At 46.6% G+C, this 17,467-nt stretch overlaps 1 long non-coding RNA gene across 1 annotated transcript; it reads right to left on the bottom strand.

Annotated features, from left to right (window-relative positions):
- Positions 1-10,351: 10,351 nt before the first annotated feature.
- Positions 10,352-12,015, bottom strand: LOC144375776 (uncharacterized). The gene is made up of 2 exons (XR_013435660.1): positions 11,676-12,015; positions 10,352-11,028 (listed from the first exon to the last, which is right to left on the bottom strand). It is a non-coding gene; the product is annotated as an uncharacterized LOC144375776 (long non-coding RNA).
- Between the last annotated feature and the right edge of the window lie 5,452 nt (positions 12,016-17,467).

Here is a 17,467-nt window from a genome sequence, read left to right as displayed (position 1 = left end):
GTAACTTCCCTCTGGTCCTCCTCCCCTGTGACTCTGGCAGTTCTCCTCCGAAGGCAACAGCTGGCATGTCTGGGGATCTTAACCTTGCCCTTCTCGAACTCTCTAGTCCCCTTGCTTGTATCCAGGAGCCTGCAGGAGGGATGTATTGGGAATCACCCTAGAGGGGAGAATTCTCACCTTTTTTTTTTCCTCCCAAGACACAGTAGAAGCAGGGATAGCACCTGGACAAGAAGAGGGGATTTGGGTGGGCAGAAGGATTCCCAAGGGAAGTGGGTACAGTGGCACATGCCGGGAATCTCAGCAACTTGGGAAGCTGAGGCAGGAGGATGACAAGTTCAAAGCCAGCCTCAGCAACTTAGCAATGTGTCAAGCAACTTAGTGAGAACCTGTCTCAAAATAAAAGAGAGCTGGAGATGTGGCTCAGTGGCTAAGAACCCCTGGGTTCAATCCCTGGTACCAAAAAAAGAAAAAAAAATTCCCAAGACTCTCTAGGGGAAGCCGCAGGGAGAAAGGTGATGTGCCCCCAGACTGCCCACTCTGACACCTTGAACTATTCCCCTCAGGATCCCCCCCAAGAAAGTCCCTTCAAGCTACACATACCATTTGTTTGGCCAGGGCATTCCCTGAGCCCCATGAAGCCATCCACACTATACTGAAGGTGGCCTGGGGCCTGGTCCTGTTCTGGGGAGCATGTTGGACTTTGGGACAGAAGCCAGGCTCTACCTGGAGTTTCTTGGCCCCAGCCTACTGTCCAAGAGCCCTAAACCTCTCTCTCACATTCCTTGTTCTCAGTTCCCACTCCCACTCCACAGGAGAGGAACGAGTGGCAGTAAATTTCAAAAGAAATTTTACTCTGTCCCCCGCAGTCCCTCCTCCCTTGCTTGTTATTGTAATGAATGCAAATGGTGCTCAATAATTAATACCTTCATTAGCACATCAAACTGCTCTCTGCAGAATGGAGAGACAAAGTGGAGGGGTTTCTCTGGGGTCCAGCCCCCTCCAAAGAACCTTAGCCTGGTGCTTCTATAGGGAGGGACCATAGAGTTGGTGAGGGGCTTGCTGATGGGATTTCAGGTGACCTCCACTGTGTGGGAGTTTTCTGGGCCCAGGACTCTTTCCTGTTAGATATCAAGGGTCCAACCTGTTTTCCTGTCGCACTGGGAGCTCCTTGAGGCAGGTCCTGTGCTGCCCTCATTAAACTAGAGCTCCCCCTTACCCTAGGGTGGTAGATCTCAATCTAAATGGAAAAGCAGAACCCCTTGGAGGGCTTTTGGGAGAAGAGGTACTGACCCGCTAAATTCCCATTCAGTGTTTGAGGAGGGCCTGAGAACTTGCATTTCTAGCAAGTTCCCAAGAACTGCTGCTGCCGAATGGGTACCACACTTGGAGAACCAGTGGGAACCGTCTCCTTGTTTCCTAGCTTTGGACTTTGCTCACAAAGGTGGCACTGAAATAAGTCTGGGCAGGGCCTGGCACACAGGGAATGTCTAAGAGAGCTTTGTGGCTTGAATGATGCGCCTCCCTCTCCTGTCCTTCCCATCCTGACCAAGGCTGGTTCCTGCCGCCATGAGCATCCCAGGCCACTCCTTCCTCCCTGGATCTGGACCTTCCACGCTGAGGAACAGGGATGACCAGAGCCTCCTGGTCCCCGGCTGTGTGCAGGTGCATGCTTCTTGTTGCTGTCAGTGGGTGCCATCTCCCCAGATGAGAAGAGAATAACGGTGCAGGAGACAACTATGAACACCCCACCTCCCTCTGGGGTGACCTCTGGGGCCCAGGTGGGGAAAGGCTTATGGCTGGAGTCGGTGAATATGCATGCCGCTCGCCATGTCTTTTCCTCCCGCTCTGTCCCCTGAGCATAAGAATTGCCTGGAAGCCAGGCATGGTGGTGCACACCTGTGATCCCATCTATTTGGGAGGCTGAGGCAGGAAGATGGAAAGTTGGAGGCTAACCTCAGCAATTTAGTGAGATCCTGTCTAAAAATAAAAAGGGCTGGGGAATGTAGCTCAGTGGCACAGCACCCTGGGTTCAACCCCCAGTTCAAAAGGAAAAAAAAAAAATTGCCTTGAGCCAGGTGGGGTGGCATGGGCCTGTAGTCCCAGCACTAAGAAGCCTGAGGCAGGAGGATCACTTGAGCCCGGGAGTTAAAGGCTAGCTTGGGCAACGTAGCTAGATACCATCTAAGGCAAGTGACTGCAACCTCCCTGCTCTAGTGTCAGGGGTTGGGGACAGAGAGATCAGGCAGGAATGAAGAGATGGAAGCGGAAGGGAGAGGGCAGACAGAAGTAGGATAGACAGCAGGTGAAAGGAGAAAAGGAGAGACGAAGGGAAGCAGGAGAGGAAAGGGAAGAGAGAGAAAAGAAGGAGGGGAAGAACAGAGGGAGGGGGGGAGAAAAGAAAGGACATGAAAGGTGAGGAGAGGAAACTAGGGCAAGGGGGAGGAGAAGGAGAACTGTTGCTGTCTATCCTTAAGAGGACATAGATTATGAACTCCTGGGGCCCAGGTGGACCACAAGCCCAACTTCTACAAATCATACCCAGCTTGGCTGTGAGTCTCTAGATTTCATCATCTGATCCCCTTGCCTTGATAAGAAAGAGAAGGACACTCCTCCCCCGTCCAGTCAGTGGCTTCCCATTCCCAGGCCTGCCCTGCCCAAGAGCCTGACAAGCCTGTGGTGGGTGTGGAGAATGGAGCAGGTGCCATCTTGATCTAGTTTACCCATGCTAGCACCTGGTAACCGTCTCCTTGACCTCCAAGGTCACAGCAGTCTCCCCTTTACTAATGAAACCCTTGGATGTCGCTGGTAAGAATGGAAGTGGCTTAGCAATTATGGAAAACAGTTTGATGGTTCCTAACCACAGAATTACCGTCTGATCTGACAGCCCAAATGTCCTTCTGTGGGTGGATGGATAAGCAAGTTGTTCTGAATCTAAACAGTGGAATATTATTCCTCCAGGAAAAGAGAGGAAAACCCTAATACCTCCTTCGATATGGCTGCACCTAAGTGAAAGAAGCCATCACCGAAAATCAAAGTTGTAAGATGGCATTTATTTATTTATTTACTTACTTACTTATTTTTGGTACCAGGGATTGAACTCAGGGGCACTGAACCATTGAGCCACATCCCAGCCCTATTTTGTATTTTATTTAGAGACAGGGTCTCACTGAATTGATTAGCACCTTGCTTTGCTGAAAGTGGCTTTGAATTCATGATCCTCCTGCCTCAGCCTTCGAAGCCACTGGGATTACCAGCGTGTGCCACCATGTCCAGCTGATTTACTTATTTTGGAAGGTACCAGAGATTGAACCCAGGGGCACTCAATCAATGAGTTACATCCCCAGCACCCCCCCTCCTTTTTTTAAATTTTGAGACAGGGTCTCACTAAGTTGTTTAGGGCCTCTCTAAATTGCTGAGGCTGGCTTTGAGTTTATGATCCTTCTGCCTCAGCCTCCTGAGCTGTTGGGATTATAGGCCTGTGCCTGGTGTATGATTCCATTTATGTAAAGTATTGAGAATAGGTAAATCCACATACTTGCCTGGGGAAGGGAGAGATGGGGAGCAACTGCTTAATGAGTCTGGGACTTCCTTTTGGGGTGACAGAAACCTTTGGGAGTTAGATAGAGGTAGTAGTTGCATAGTATTGTGAAGGCACTAGATGTCACTAAGTTGTTCACTTCATTTTTTTATATTTATGTTTTGGGTTTTAGGTGGACAAAATATTTTTATTTTATTTTTATGTGGTGCTGAGGATTGAACCCAGTGCCTCATGCATGCTAGGTGAGCACGCTACCACTTCAGCCACATCCCCAGCTCCTCACTTCATTTTTTAAAAAAATTTTTTTATAGTTGTAGATGTACAGCATGTCTTTATTTATTTTTTTATGTGGTGCTGAGGATGGAACCCAGTGACTCACACTTGCTAGGCAAGTGCTCGGCCACTGAGCCACAACCCCAGCCTATAAGTTGGTCACTTTTATAATGGTTAATTTTGTTACGTGAATTTCACCTTAATTTTTTTTTTTAAAGGAGGTAATAAAACTAGAAGTTGTCCAGGGAGGTCACTGAGTTGACCCGGCCCACATGTCACAGCCTTTCCCCATACTCTGGAGCACTGACACCCATTCCAAAGACTCTCAGAAGATGCTGGAAGGACCCCAGGATGCTATTTTCTGGACCCAGGCACCTCCCCAAAGCCTCCTCCTCTGCCCATCTCTCACTCCAAAAGAGCCTTCCTTTCAGGTCCTGCTTCTTTTCTGAGCATGTGGCAGGTGACAATCCGTGCTGAGAAGCTGGCTCACATCTTCAGCTAACATCTGCCACCTGCTCCACAGCAGACCGACCCACCGCTCCCTCATCTTCTTTCTCCAAACATAGTTTTACAAAGCCCTCTGGTGTTCTTTACCTCATCGTATTTTAATCGCCCTAAGTAGACCTTCTGTTTTCTGGAATTTCACAGTTCTCCCTATCTCCAGTCCCTTACCTGTGTACCAGGCCTTGGGCGGCTGCTTAGAGTGCACGTGGGGTGGGGAGACATTCCAGGATAAATCTGCTGTGTGCACTGCTCCCCCCCCACCTCGAAAGCTCTAGATAGACCTTTCCATTCAAAGGTCCCTATTGACTCCCCACTCCCTACAGCAGGAGATTATAGGACCCTGAACCCTTTGAAGTCCTAACAAAAGTTTTGCACCCCGCCTAGAAAGATGAGCAATTGTACTCCTGTACAACACATGTCCTGATTTTCCTGATCTCTGCAGCCCATCCAAAGACCTTTAGGGCACAGCTACTCAAAGTGTGGTCCTTGGACCAGGGCTAGCCTGGCTGCTGGTTCATGAGAAATAGAGAGTAAGCCTGAGAAAACTTTATAACCATTTGACAATAGCCAGGGGTGTGACTGAATGTGTTTTTTCAAAAACATGGGCGTATAATCACTTGGAAGAAAAAATTAAATGTCCTTCATTGACATGAGTTGGAGAGGTAGTACTGGGACATGATGGAATATATATTTTGATTTTTGTTCCTGCTTCATAACCCCTTCCCGGAGGCAGACCATGGAAACTAGAATTTCTCTTCCTCGAAGTGGGTCATAGAAACTTGAACCTTCCCCCACCTCTAGTTGGCCATAAGGAAATTCTCCGACACACACTTGTCCAATAGCAGATCATAAGGACCCTCCTCATTCTAGAAGGTCCTGCCCCAAACTTGGGAGGAAAGAAATGGTGAAGAATCTGAGCAGACAGGTCTTGTTGGGTCTCTGCAACCAGCCTGTTGGCAATTGTACCTGTGCATTGAATAAAGTTTGCATAAAAACCCAAACAGAGCCAGGCATGGTGGCTCACGCCCACAATCCCAACTGAGGCAGGAGGACAGCAAGTTCAAGTCCAGCCTCAGCAACTTAAGGGGACTCTGTCTCAAATTTTAAACAAAATAAAAAGAACTGGTGATGTAACTCAGTGGCAGAGCGCCACGAGGTTCAGTCTCTACTACTGCAAAACAAAAACTCAAGGGCAGGTTTTAGGGCTTCTCAGATAGCTGAACACGTGGAACAAGTTTCTGGAAGGTGGTGCCACCCGAGAGGGCATGTGCCCCTCCCCGATACCTCTTCCTGTGCACGTCTTCATCTGGATCCTGTGTAACAACCTTTGTAATAAAACTGGCGAACTGAAGTGATTCCCTGAGTTCTGCGAGGCGCTCATGCACATTGGCCAGACCCAGGGAGTTGGGTGTTATACCTGGCTAGAGGGAAGCTCAGGTAGAATGACCTGGAGTGTGCGACCTGCATGTGAAGTGGGAGGGGGAAGTCTCGGGAACTGGGCCCTCAACTATCCGTTCTGGTGCTGCCCTCCTGCAACACTACATGCATGAAAACTCTCTCTCTCTCTCTCTCTCTCTCTCTCTCTCTCTCTCTCTCTCTCTCTCTCACACACACACACACACACACACACACACACACACACACACACACACCTTGCATCTTTCCTTCACTCTCCAGGATATGGCCATGCTCTTTCCCACCCTGAGGGTTTCCTGTCCTTCCTCTGCACCTGCTGACACCTGACTCCTGCTTCAAGTCCAGCTCAGATTCCATTTCCTCATAAAGCCCTCCCAAGGGCCACCCAGCCTCCCCATACCCAGGAGCATGGGGCCTGCGCACCAGAGCTGAAATTCCTCTCCCCAGGGCTTCACCACACCTGCTAGCCCTGTTCCGGCATCTGATCCTGCCTACACGGGGCAAAGCTTTGCTCCTCTTGGTCCCCTCTGGCTTCTGTACCCTCTGGAGCTTCCAGCGCTGTGTCACTTGGGTTCTGGCCACTCTGCTGTCCCGATTGAATCCTCTCTGGGCCTCTCCATGTCCACCCATCTGGCACATTGTCCCTTTGGAGCTTCTTTTAGCAAAGGCTGCAGATCATTCTTTGCCCCAGTCCTGATGTCACCCTCCATTCCTGGGGCTCTGTTTCTTAACAGTAATTGTTGGTATATGAGTGGGATCAAAAACTAGTGACATACAAAAATAACGACTATAAGTGTGTGTATATATATATATATGAAATTTATTTATTAGTTGTAGTTGAACACAATATCTTTTTTTATTTTACTTATTTATTTTTATATGTTGTTGAGGACCGAACCCAGGACCTCGCATGTGCTAGGCAAGCGCTCTACCGCTAAGCCACAACCCCAGCCCCTATAAGTATGATTTTTACTTATTTTTTGCAAAGGGAATCCTTTGTTCAGGCAATAGGAGATAAAAATTCAAGAGGTGAGATTGAAATTCAGTGGAAATTCAGTTTGCCTGCCACTGCTTCTCTCTCCCATGCCTAGACGCCACCCCAGAAGTAACCACCACTCCCAGCCTCTTCAACTTCGTAGGGCTCCTCTGTGCGTCTGCAGGCACTGCCACTGTGTTCCCTTACCCAGAGGGCAGCTGCCCAGGACACACACCGACAGCATGAACTGGAGCTTGCTCTGCGGCTCTTGCTCAGTAAGGATGGGTGCTAGGCTGATTCCTGTGCAGGAGGATCCTGGTAGTTACCTGGCTTCACAGTGTGAGCTTACCTGGGGGACAGGCAATTCCTAAAGTGGAATATCTAGATAAAGGGTATATTCATAACAAGCATATTTTGTTTTTTGCAGAGCAGGGAGTCCACTCAGGGACTCCTGCGTGCTAGGCAAGCGCTGGGCCACTGAGCTGCTCCTCCAACTCAAGTTTCCCAATTTGGTAATTTTATGGTTTTGTTTGTTTTGGGGGGTATTGGAGATTGAACCCAGGGCCTCGCTCGTGCTAGACAAGTGCTCCACCATTGAGTTACATCCCCTAGTTCTTTTTGTTCATTCATTTATTGTGTGCTTTGCTTTGCTTTTGTTTTACTAGGCACTGAACACAGGGGTACTCTACCACAAGCTCCATTCCCAGTCCTTATTTTGTATTTTGAGACAGAGTCTTGCTAAGTTGTTCAAGCTGGCCTTACACTTATGATCCTCCTGCCTCACCCTCCTGAGTCATGGGGATTACAGGCGTGTGCCATCCTGCCTGGCTGGTCATTTGATCTTCTAATTGCATGCCATTTGGGGAAACTGAGGTAGAGAAGGGCCTTGTGGAACTCAAAGTTGGACAAAAGGCTTGTGTTAGCTGTCCGTCCCTAACACAAATTGTTGACACAATCTAACTGTGAAGCGAATATATTGATCTTGGCTCACAGCTGTGAGGCTACAGTACATGAGCAGTTGGCTCTGTCACTTTGGGCCTGTGGCGAGGCAGCACATCATGGCAGGAGCACATAGTGGAGCAGAACCCCCACATCATGAGCCAGAGGCAGTGGAGAGGGAGGAAGGGGCTGGAGCCCTTCGCCTTCAAGGGCACACCCCTGAGGCCTAAGGACCTCCCTCTAGGCCCCCTGCATCCCAAAGTTTCCATCACCTGCCAATAGTGCCACCCTGGGGATGGAACCTTTAACACAGGGACCTCTAGGGGACGCTATCCAAACTGAAGGAAGTCCTGAAGCAGGAAGAAGCCTAGTCTCGCGAGAGTTTAAAAAATGCCTCTAGGATCCTGCCCACCTGGAGACACAGAGGGCAGGAGGGCATGTCTAGCCTGAAAAGGGAGAAACTAAAACAACGATCACCTTATGTGTGCATGAGGAAGCAAACCAGAGAACACCCAAGGGGCTGCAAGTCAGCAAGAGAAACTGAAATTAGCTCAGAGTGTGAACTTCCTGATGGTGCAGGAGGGAGGATGAAGAGCCTGCATTAGGGGGAAGGACCCTGGGTGACTCCCTACTCGGGGTCATTAAGCCAAGCTTCAGGGTGGAGGCCTAGCCAGGCCTGCTGGGAGGCAGAGGACTGAAGCAGGTGACCAGTCCAGCTGCCATGGGAGGGCTCAGCCTCGCTGAGGGGAAGAGGCTGAGAGCTGGATTCGTAAGGAGAGTCCAGGGCTGCACCATGTTCAAGCAACTCCATAACTGAACCCATTTTGCGGACAAGAAAATGGAAGCCCAGAGAGGTTTAGGAACATGTCCCAGGCCTCACCAGTGAAGCAGGACTTGAGCCCAGGCCTTCTGTCCCATGTCCAATGAGATGCCTGCTATTGCCCTGCCTGGACTGGAAGCTTCCCAGACAGGACCCAGGCCTCCCTCCTTGGTTCTTCCACCAGCCTCCCCAGGCCCTCTGTACCCCTGCTCCCCGGTGCCACCCTCTCCCAACACCCCAACCACATGACCCAAGAATAGGGCAGGGATTGCAGCAGAGGCTTCAAGTCCCGTTCCTGTCTAACAACTGAACTGAGGGAGGAAGGAGGTGGGAACAGGTCCCAAACTCCCATCTCACTTGTCCTTGCCGTCTCTGTCTCAGACTCTCTCGTGATAGGAAAGTAGGCCAGTTTGGAATATGTCACAGATATTTTCGACATCCCCATCTGTACCAGAGCCGCACATGCAGCCAAGTAGGGTGGAGCCAGAGGCTTCTTGCCGGATGTGGGATACACCTGCTACCTAGGGGGCTCAGAGCCCAGATGGAGGCTGGGAGAGGCACCAGGAACCTCCAAGGCTACTGAGCAAACACCCAGCATCCTGGACAGAGAGGGACAGGAGACCAGGGATGTGTGTCCTCCTCCCAGAGGAGCGAGAGCAGAACAGCTGGGGCCGGGGGTGCCATCCCACTGCCCCTGTGAGAATGTGTCCCAGTAGCCTGGGGGTAGGATACTGAGGAAGGAGTCATCAGTCCTCAGGAAAAGGGATCTGGAAGAACTTGGAGGAAGGGGTGACCCATACTTGAGTTGGGCCTTGAAAGGGGAGTGGGGTTTTGCCAAGTGAAGAAGAGGAGGAGGGTGTCCCTGCAAAGGAGAATATTGGAGAAGCCTCCTGGGTGCTGTTGGAGCCAGGGCCAGAGTGGAGGGCTGCCTGGGGGGTGGCAGTGAGAGAGCCAGCCAGGGGCGACGAATCTTGGAGGAGCTGTGAATGCACACCGTCCAGCTGGGGAGCCTGGAGTGCACCTGCAGGTGCCCACAGAGGCTTACTAAATGACATGATTTATTTAGTGGTGGGCAGGGGGTCACTCCAGAAGGGGCAGAAATAAGCTGGGTGCCGTGGCACATGCCTGGAATCCCAGTGGCTAGGGAGGCTGAGGCAGGAGGATTGCAAGTTCAAAGCCAGCCTCAGCAACTTAGCCAGGCCCTAAGCTACTTAGCAAGACTCTAAGACTCTCCCTTTAAATTTTATATATATATATATATATGAGCTGAGGATGTGACTCAGTGGTTAACTGTGCCTGGGGTCAATCCTGATACAAAAAAAAAAAGAATAGAGGTCTAGAGCCCTAGACCCCATAGGTATCCCTAAAGACATCACCATCTCCCAGATAAGAACCAAAGCTCCCTTCCCAAAGGAGCATCCTGAACAGCCAGGATGAACCCTGGCTGTTTCCACCTGGACCTGGCCTCCAGGGCCCCATAGCGACACCCTGAGGTAGCTACACTCAGATAAAGAAACCAAGCCTCAGCCAGGCACACCTGGGATCCCAGCCCTCCAGAGGCGGAGGCAGGAAGGTTGAAAGTTTGAGGCCATCCTTGGTGATTTACCAAGACCCTGTCTCAAAATAAAATAAACAGGGCTGGGGATGTGGCTCAGGGGTAGAGCGCACCTGGGCGTAATCGCCAGTACTGAAAAAGGAAAAAGGGGAAAAAGAAATTGCACCTTTGTGGCAGAGGCAGGATTCAGATCTCTTCTTGCACTTAAACACCGGGCCTTCTTCCTCCCTAAGCACTTTGCTGTTCCTCAGTTTCTTCATCTAGAAAATGGGCCTGGGGGCATGAGTGACCGAGTACCCAGATAGGAGCCACTTGGCACAGTGCTGAACATTCGCTCAACATTCAACAAATATTTATTAAGCAGCTACTAGGAGCAGGACCATCTCCCAGATGTTGAGATGCATCTGGAAACAAAACTCAATCCTTGCTCTCCTCAATTGGACACTAAGATGAGGATTGAGAGGATGGCCAAAGGCACAGAGGAAGTACTCAGTAAACGCTCACACTAAGTCCCGCTTGCTGGCTGTGGGAGCTTGGGCAAGTCACTCTGGCAAGTCACTTCTGGATCTGGATCTGGAAAGCGGGAACACAGAGGGGAGGTGCTGCCCACAGCGTAGCTTGCCTCTGCCAGCCTCCCTGCTGAGCAGCTCTGCTCCAGCCCTGGTGACCAGTGAAGCTCTTCCACCAGCAGCAGGGACCTGGTCTGGTGATTACTGTTCACACTTTGTTTCTGGCCCCCTCTCTTCCCAGGAACCACAGCCTCTGTCTTGTCCTGTTGCAGACTAACAGACCCCCAGCTTCCATCCAGGTCTGGCTTTGAACCTGATGCATCCTCATGGAGGCTGCAGGAGCCTGGTGTTCAGGGGACACCTTTGTCCCTGAGCAGTAGGGCCCCCGGCTCTTCAGTTTCCAGGGTGGAGCAGACTCAGCCTGGGTGGAGGTGAGGTGGACCTCAGGTCAAAATCAAGGAGCTCCTCAGAGAAAGATGAGGCAGTCAGAGACCAGCCCTAGGAACATGAAATAATCACAGTCGGATCCCTTCTTAAGCACTGAGGATACTATTTTAGCTAATTTAATCCTCTCTGTCTATAAAATTTCATCTTAGAGTTGATAAAACTGAGGCTCCTAAAAGCCAAGTGACTTCCCCATGGAATCCCAAGCCCCTGCTTGTCTCAACCTCCAGGTTACTGCTCCCAGGCTGTGTGCCCAACGTCCAAGTCACAGCTATACCCCAGCCCCCAAGTGTAACCAGAGGCAATAACTGGCACCATAGGACCAGGGAGAGAGAATGAGCCTTGCACTTCTCCTTGGTCATTACTGCCCCTCGTCCCTTCTAGGAGCGGTGGCCTGATCCACCTCACCCCAATCTCATAGTCAGAAAATAGGGACAGAGTCTGGAGGTGGGGTTGGGTCCTTCCTTGCCCCCTAATGCTGCTACCAGACACGACTCTGTCACTTCTTCTGTCCCCTGTAGCACTCTCCCCCTCTCTTGATAGCATGTCCCCTGGCCTCCCAGCATGCCCCTCATTTGACGCCCCCCCAATCCTAGCGAATCCTGGAAAACTGCCAAGTCCCAGGCTCTCAGTTGGACAGCCTTCACAGACCAATCTCTTTCTCCTCTACCCACAGCCTGTTCCCGACAGGATACTGTCACCGAATGTAAAAGGCTTCTGGATTCTTCTCTGACCACATCCTCTGCCCCTTTTATCCAGCCATTCCTCACAGAGCGGTTCTTCAAGCCCTGTCCACAGGACCTGAGGCGTTTCCCCATTCACCAACTCCTCATGGCCTTCACCCTCTTCCCTTGTCAGCCCAGAGTCCCCTGTGTATCAGACCGTGGTCACCCCCTGCCCTCTGTCTGTGGCGGTTCCACTTGCCTGGCAGATTCTTCACTCTGGACTTCTGACTCGGGGTGGCTACCTTGGCACAGAGGTTCATTGCTCCATCCCCCCATCCCTGCAGGGGATCGAAAGAACACTGGAGTTTTAAATCAGATTAGGCAAAACCTAACAGAGATGGGGCAACCAGGACACAGCAGAGTGTTTCACTCAAAGTGTGAATTTCCCCAAATAACTATGGGTTCCCTCCTAAGTACAGGTAAAAGGCAAAGACAGCCACTGTCGGAGGCCACCATGAACAGGAGCTGAGCACGACCCTTCGCCTTGAGCATGGAGCTGTGGACCTGGCTTCCGCTCACCGCAGGTGGACCTCACCTTCGCTGGGCAAGGAATTACAGCTCCTGGAGTGGGCATCACCTGCCAAAACCCAATCTCGAGGGTCTTACCCCCAATAAGTAAGGCTTCAGTTGCTCTCCCTCTTTTTGTCTGCCTCTCTTGCTTCCCTTGTGGGAGCTGGGTTGGAGGAGCCGTCTCTGGACCCCAAGGAAAAGGTACTTTCTGTGTCTGTGTGATTATTCAGGGCCAACCCAACTCACCTGGAGTGACCCTGACTGACTCAGTCTCGTGTCGTGGTAAGCCACACTTATCATACCCACTCAACACCATCCTGGAGGTTAAGCCAGTGCAAACAAGTGAGGGGGAAAAAGTCAGATTTGAAAGAAAGAAGTAGAACCGTCTTTATTCATAGGTGCATGGATTCTGGAAAATCCATGGAAAATCGGAACAATGGCTATGAGAACTAAAAGGTGAGTTTAGCAAGATTATAATGCATAAGAGCAATATTTGGGGCTGGGTGTGTGGCTCAGCGGTAGAGCACTCGCCTAGTATGTGCGAGGCCCTGGGTTCGATCTTCAGCACCACATAAAAATAAATAAATAAATAAAGATTAAAAAAAAAGAGCAATATTTTAAAATCAATTATGTTTCTACATAATACAGCAGAAGAACAACTAGACATTTAAATTTAAAATAATAGATTGTATAATGGCATCAAAAATATGAAATACTACTTAAAGATAAATTCAACAAAGGACGTAGGGGATCTATGGAGCAGAGACTGCAAAACATTGCTTGGAGAAATTAAAGATGGTTTGACTAAATGGGGAAATATACCATATTCATGGATCTAAAGAGTCAATACTGATGAAATGATGCAGTGGCTCACACCAGTAATCCCAGGAACTTAGGAAGCAGAGGCAAGAGGACGGAAAGTTGGAGGCCAGCCTCAGCACCTGAGTGAGACCCTCTCTCAAAAAAACAAACAAACAAACAAAAAAACTAGGGATATTGCTCAGTGGCAAAACACCCTGAGGCTCAAAAAAAAAAGCTTGAAAATCTGTGCATTTTATTATATGTACATTAAACATCAATAAAAAAGTAATGATGCATATTTAAATGAAGAATTATAAGTAACAGGATTTTTAAAGAACTTGAAATAGGGGCTGGGGATATAGCTCAGTTGCTAGAGTGCCTGCTTTGCATGCACAAGGCTACCTGGGATTGATCCCCAGCACCACATGAAAACAAATAAATAAAATAATGTATCCATCTAGAGCTAAAAATATTTTTCAAAAAGAACTTGAAACAGTTGTTTGTTAAAGAAAAAAATACATTGTCTCATACTTAATGATAAAAGCCTGAATGTTCCTCTCTGAATTTGGGAATGAGGCAAGAAAATCACTTTCATCACTTTCAGTTCAACATTGCATTGGTTTTAACCAGTGCTATTGGCAAGAAAAGAATATGAAGCCTGAAAAGGAAAAAGTGAAGCTATAATTATTTGAAGATGACATAATTGTATATGCAGAAAATCCAAGAAATCAAGGTCCAGCAAAACAAATAAGAAACAGAACCTGGCTGGGTGTGGTGGCGTCTGCCTGTAATCCCAGTGGCTCAGGAGGCTGAAGCAGGAGGATCATAAATTCAAATCCAACCTCAACAATTTAGCAAGATCCTGTCTGAAAATCCAAAGTAAAGGGGTTGGGGATGTGGCTCAGTGGTTAAGTGCTCCTGGGTTTAATTCTGGTACAAAAAAAAAAAAATCTAGACTAGAATAAGGGCCTTCCAATTAAAAGCAGCAGCAGATGATATAATCCCAGCGACTCCAGAGGCTGAAAGAGGATCAGCGACTTAGTGAGACCATGTCCCCAAAAATTAATTGATTAATTAAAAAAACACACATACAAAAATAAATTTACCAAGACTGACATAAGAATAAATAGAAAATCGACTAGTTTGGATCACCAGCACTACCAAGAAGAAACTAAATAAAATAAAGAAAAAGAAAAAAGTCTAACTACTCTCATATACATTAAAGAAATCGAATCAGCAATTAAAAGCCTAGTCACAAAGAAAACTCCAGGCCCAGATGGCTTCACTAGTAAATTCTTCCAAATATTTAAGGAAGAGATATCAAACTTATACAACAAACTCCTCTCCAGATTAGAAAGAGAAGAAGCTCTTCTTCATTCATTTTGAGGCCATGATAACCTTGATGTTGAAACATGGCAACGATATTTCAAATAGAAGAGATTATAAATCAGTTTCTTTCATAAACAGAAATGAAAAAAATCTGAATAAAATATCAACAAATGGGTCTGGGGCTGTAGCTCAGTGGCAGAGCGCTTGCCTAGCGTGCGTGAAGCACTGGGTTCGATCCTCAGCACCACACAGAAATAAACAAATAAAATAAAGGCATTCTGTCCATTTACAAGTATAATTTTTTTTAAATCAACAAATTAATATATAAAAGAGAGACTGGGGCAGGACTTAGTGGTAGAGTGCATTTTTATCATGCACAAGGCCCTGGGTTCAATATAAAAACATATAAAAGAATAAATATGGCTGCCAAATTGGCATTATTCTAGAAGAGTATATAGTTGGTCTAACTTTAGAAAATCCACCAACATAATTCATTTCTGTGGTAGAATGAAGTACATCACACATGTGATTATCTTCATAGATTCAGAAGAACTCTGTGAAATTCAATACTATTCATGATTTAAAAAATGTCTTGGGCTCGGGATGGGCTCGTTGGTAGAGCACCTGCCTGGCATGCTCAAGGCCCTGCGTTCTATCCCTAGCACTGAAAAAAAAAGAAGAAGTAGAAGAAGAATGAATGAATGAATGAGAAAGAAAACTCAGAAAAATAGGAAATGAAGACAATTTCCTTAATCTGATTAATGCCAAAACATCGAAACCTTTCCTCTGAGAGAAAAACAGGAGTTTCTCTTGTTTTTCTCATCAGCACTTATGCTCGTTCTAGACATTCTTGTCAATGTAGTAAAACATGAAAGTTACACAGCAAATATAAGAATGAAAAAGGAAGAACAAATCATGATTCACAGAGAATAAAACTGTGCAATACAAACATATCGTGTAAATATATTACAAATAGCTCCAATTAATAGTATTGTTTAAACAGTTCAAAAATAAACATTTCTACTGATTTCTCATCTACTCATTTTATCAAATATTGAAAGAAGGGTGTTAAAATCTTTAACTATAAAAAAAGAGCAAGAAATGAATTTTTTAAATTTCCAACTTTGTTAGTTTGTCTATTTCTCCTTGCAGTTCTATCAGTTTTGCCTTATGTATTTTGATGCTTTGTTATTTGGTAAATAAATATTTAGAATTATGTGATTTTTTGGCAGGGGGTACCAGGGATTGAACTCTGGGACACTCAACCACTGAGCCACATCCCCAGCCCTATTTCATATTTTATTTAAAGACAGGGTCTCACTGAGTTGCTTAGTGCCTCCCCAAGGCTGAGGCTGGCTTTGAACTTGAGATCCTCCTGCCTCAGCCTCCTGATAGATAGAATTATGTGCTTTTGTTGAAGTGACCCTTTTATTATACTGAAATGGCCATCCTTATCCTTTGTAATAAATACTCTTTGCTCTGAAATCTATTCAGTCTGATATTAATATAGTCCTTCTTATTAGCACTAGTCTGGCATACCCTATATTAATATAACCACTCCAGCATTTTTTAGATTAGTGTTAGCATGGTACCTCCTTTTATTTTTGACCTTTTTGTGTCTTTATTTATTTAGTGGTGTTGGGGATTGAACTCAGGGACTCACGCATGCTAGGCAAGCACTCTACTACTGAGTTACATCCCCAGCCCATTTTATTTTACTTTGAGACAGGATCTCACTAGATTGCCCAGGTTGAACTTGAACTTGAGATCCATCTATTCCTGCCTTCCAGGTTGCTGCTACTGGTGTCTTTTTTTTTTTTTTTTTTGCATTGAGAATTTGGACCCAGGGATGCTTTACCAGTGAGCCACATTTTTTATTTTGAGACAGGGTCTCTCTAAGTTTTGAGAGTCTTGCTAAATTGCTGAGGCTTCAAACTTGCAATCCTCCTGCCTCAGCCTCCCACGTTGCTAGGATTACAGGTGTGGACCACCATGCCAAGCTTGTGTTTTTATTTTTATTTTTAACTTGTTAGTTGTAGATGGATAAAATACCTTTATTTTATTTGTTTATTTATACGTGGTGCTGATGATCGAACCCAGGGCCTCACAAGTGCAAGGCAAGCACTCTACCACTGAGCCACAACCCCAGTCTAACTGTGTTTTTATTTTTAAAGTGGGCTTCTTATACACAGCATGTAGATGGGTCTTGCTTTGTCATCAACTTTTTAATTGGGTAGTACAGATTATACTTACTGACTATAATTGGTCATCAATATAGTTGAGGTTATGTCTGCCATCTTGGTTGTACAACTAATTATCTACTAATTATCATTGAATTGTTTTTTGAACATCTACCGTCTTGCTATTTGTTTTCCTTTGTTCCATCTGATTTTTGTTCTCCCTTTTCTGCCTTCTTTTAGATCAAATTTTTATTCTGAAATAATTTTAGGTTTACAGAAAACTTGCAAAAAATAGTACAGATAGTTCATGTATCTCCTTTACCCAGTGTCCCCTAATGCCAACAATTTACATAATCATAGTACAATGATCAAACCAATTAGTGTTGGCACAATACTATTAACAAAATTAAAGACCTTATTCTAATTGTAACTGTTTTCTCTCTCATGTCCTTTTTCTGTGTCCTTGTCCAATCCAGAATTTCATATTTATCACTGTAACTCCGTAGTAGAGTGCTTGCATAACATATTCAAGATTTGATTTCCAGCACTGAAAAGAAATAAGAAGATTTATCATCTTAACCATTTTTAGGTGTACGGTACAGAAGTGTTAACTGTCCATAGCATTGTGCTCTAGATCTCTAGAACTTCTTCATCTTGCAACTGTACCATGAGCAACAAATTAGCATAAAATCCTCAAGGCTTATCCATGTTGAGTGTATGACAGGATTTCTTTTTAAAGCTAAATAATATTCTACTGTGTATATATGCCACATTTTCTGCAATCGTTGATGGATTTTTGGTTTGTTTCCATCTCTTGACTATGGTGAATAATGTCTCCATGAACATAGATGGGCAAATATCTCTTTGAGGTCCTGCTTTCAATCCTTTTGGATATATACCAAGAAGTGAAGCTTCTACAGCATACGGTAATTCTCTCTAATTTTTGGA

This window comes from Ictidomys tridecemlineatus, chromosome 3 (genome assembly GCF_052094955.1).
Source record: "Ictidomys tridecemlineatus isolate mIctTri1 chromosome 3, mIctTri1.hap1, whole genome shotgun sequence".
NCBI classification, from domain to species: Eukaryota; Metazoa; Chordata; class Mammalia; order Rodentia; family Sciuridae; genus Ictidomys; species Ictidomys tridecemlineatus.
This window is presented reverse-complemented; position numbering and strand designations above follow the sequence as displayed.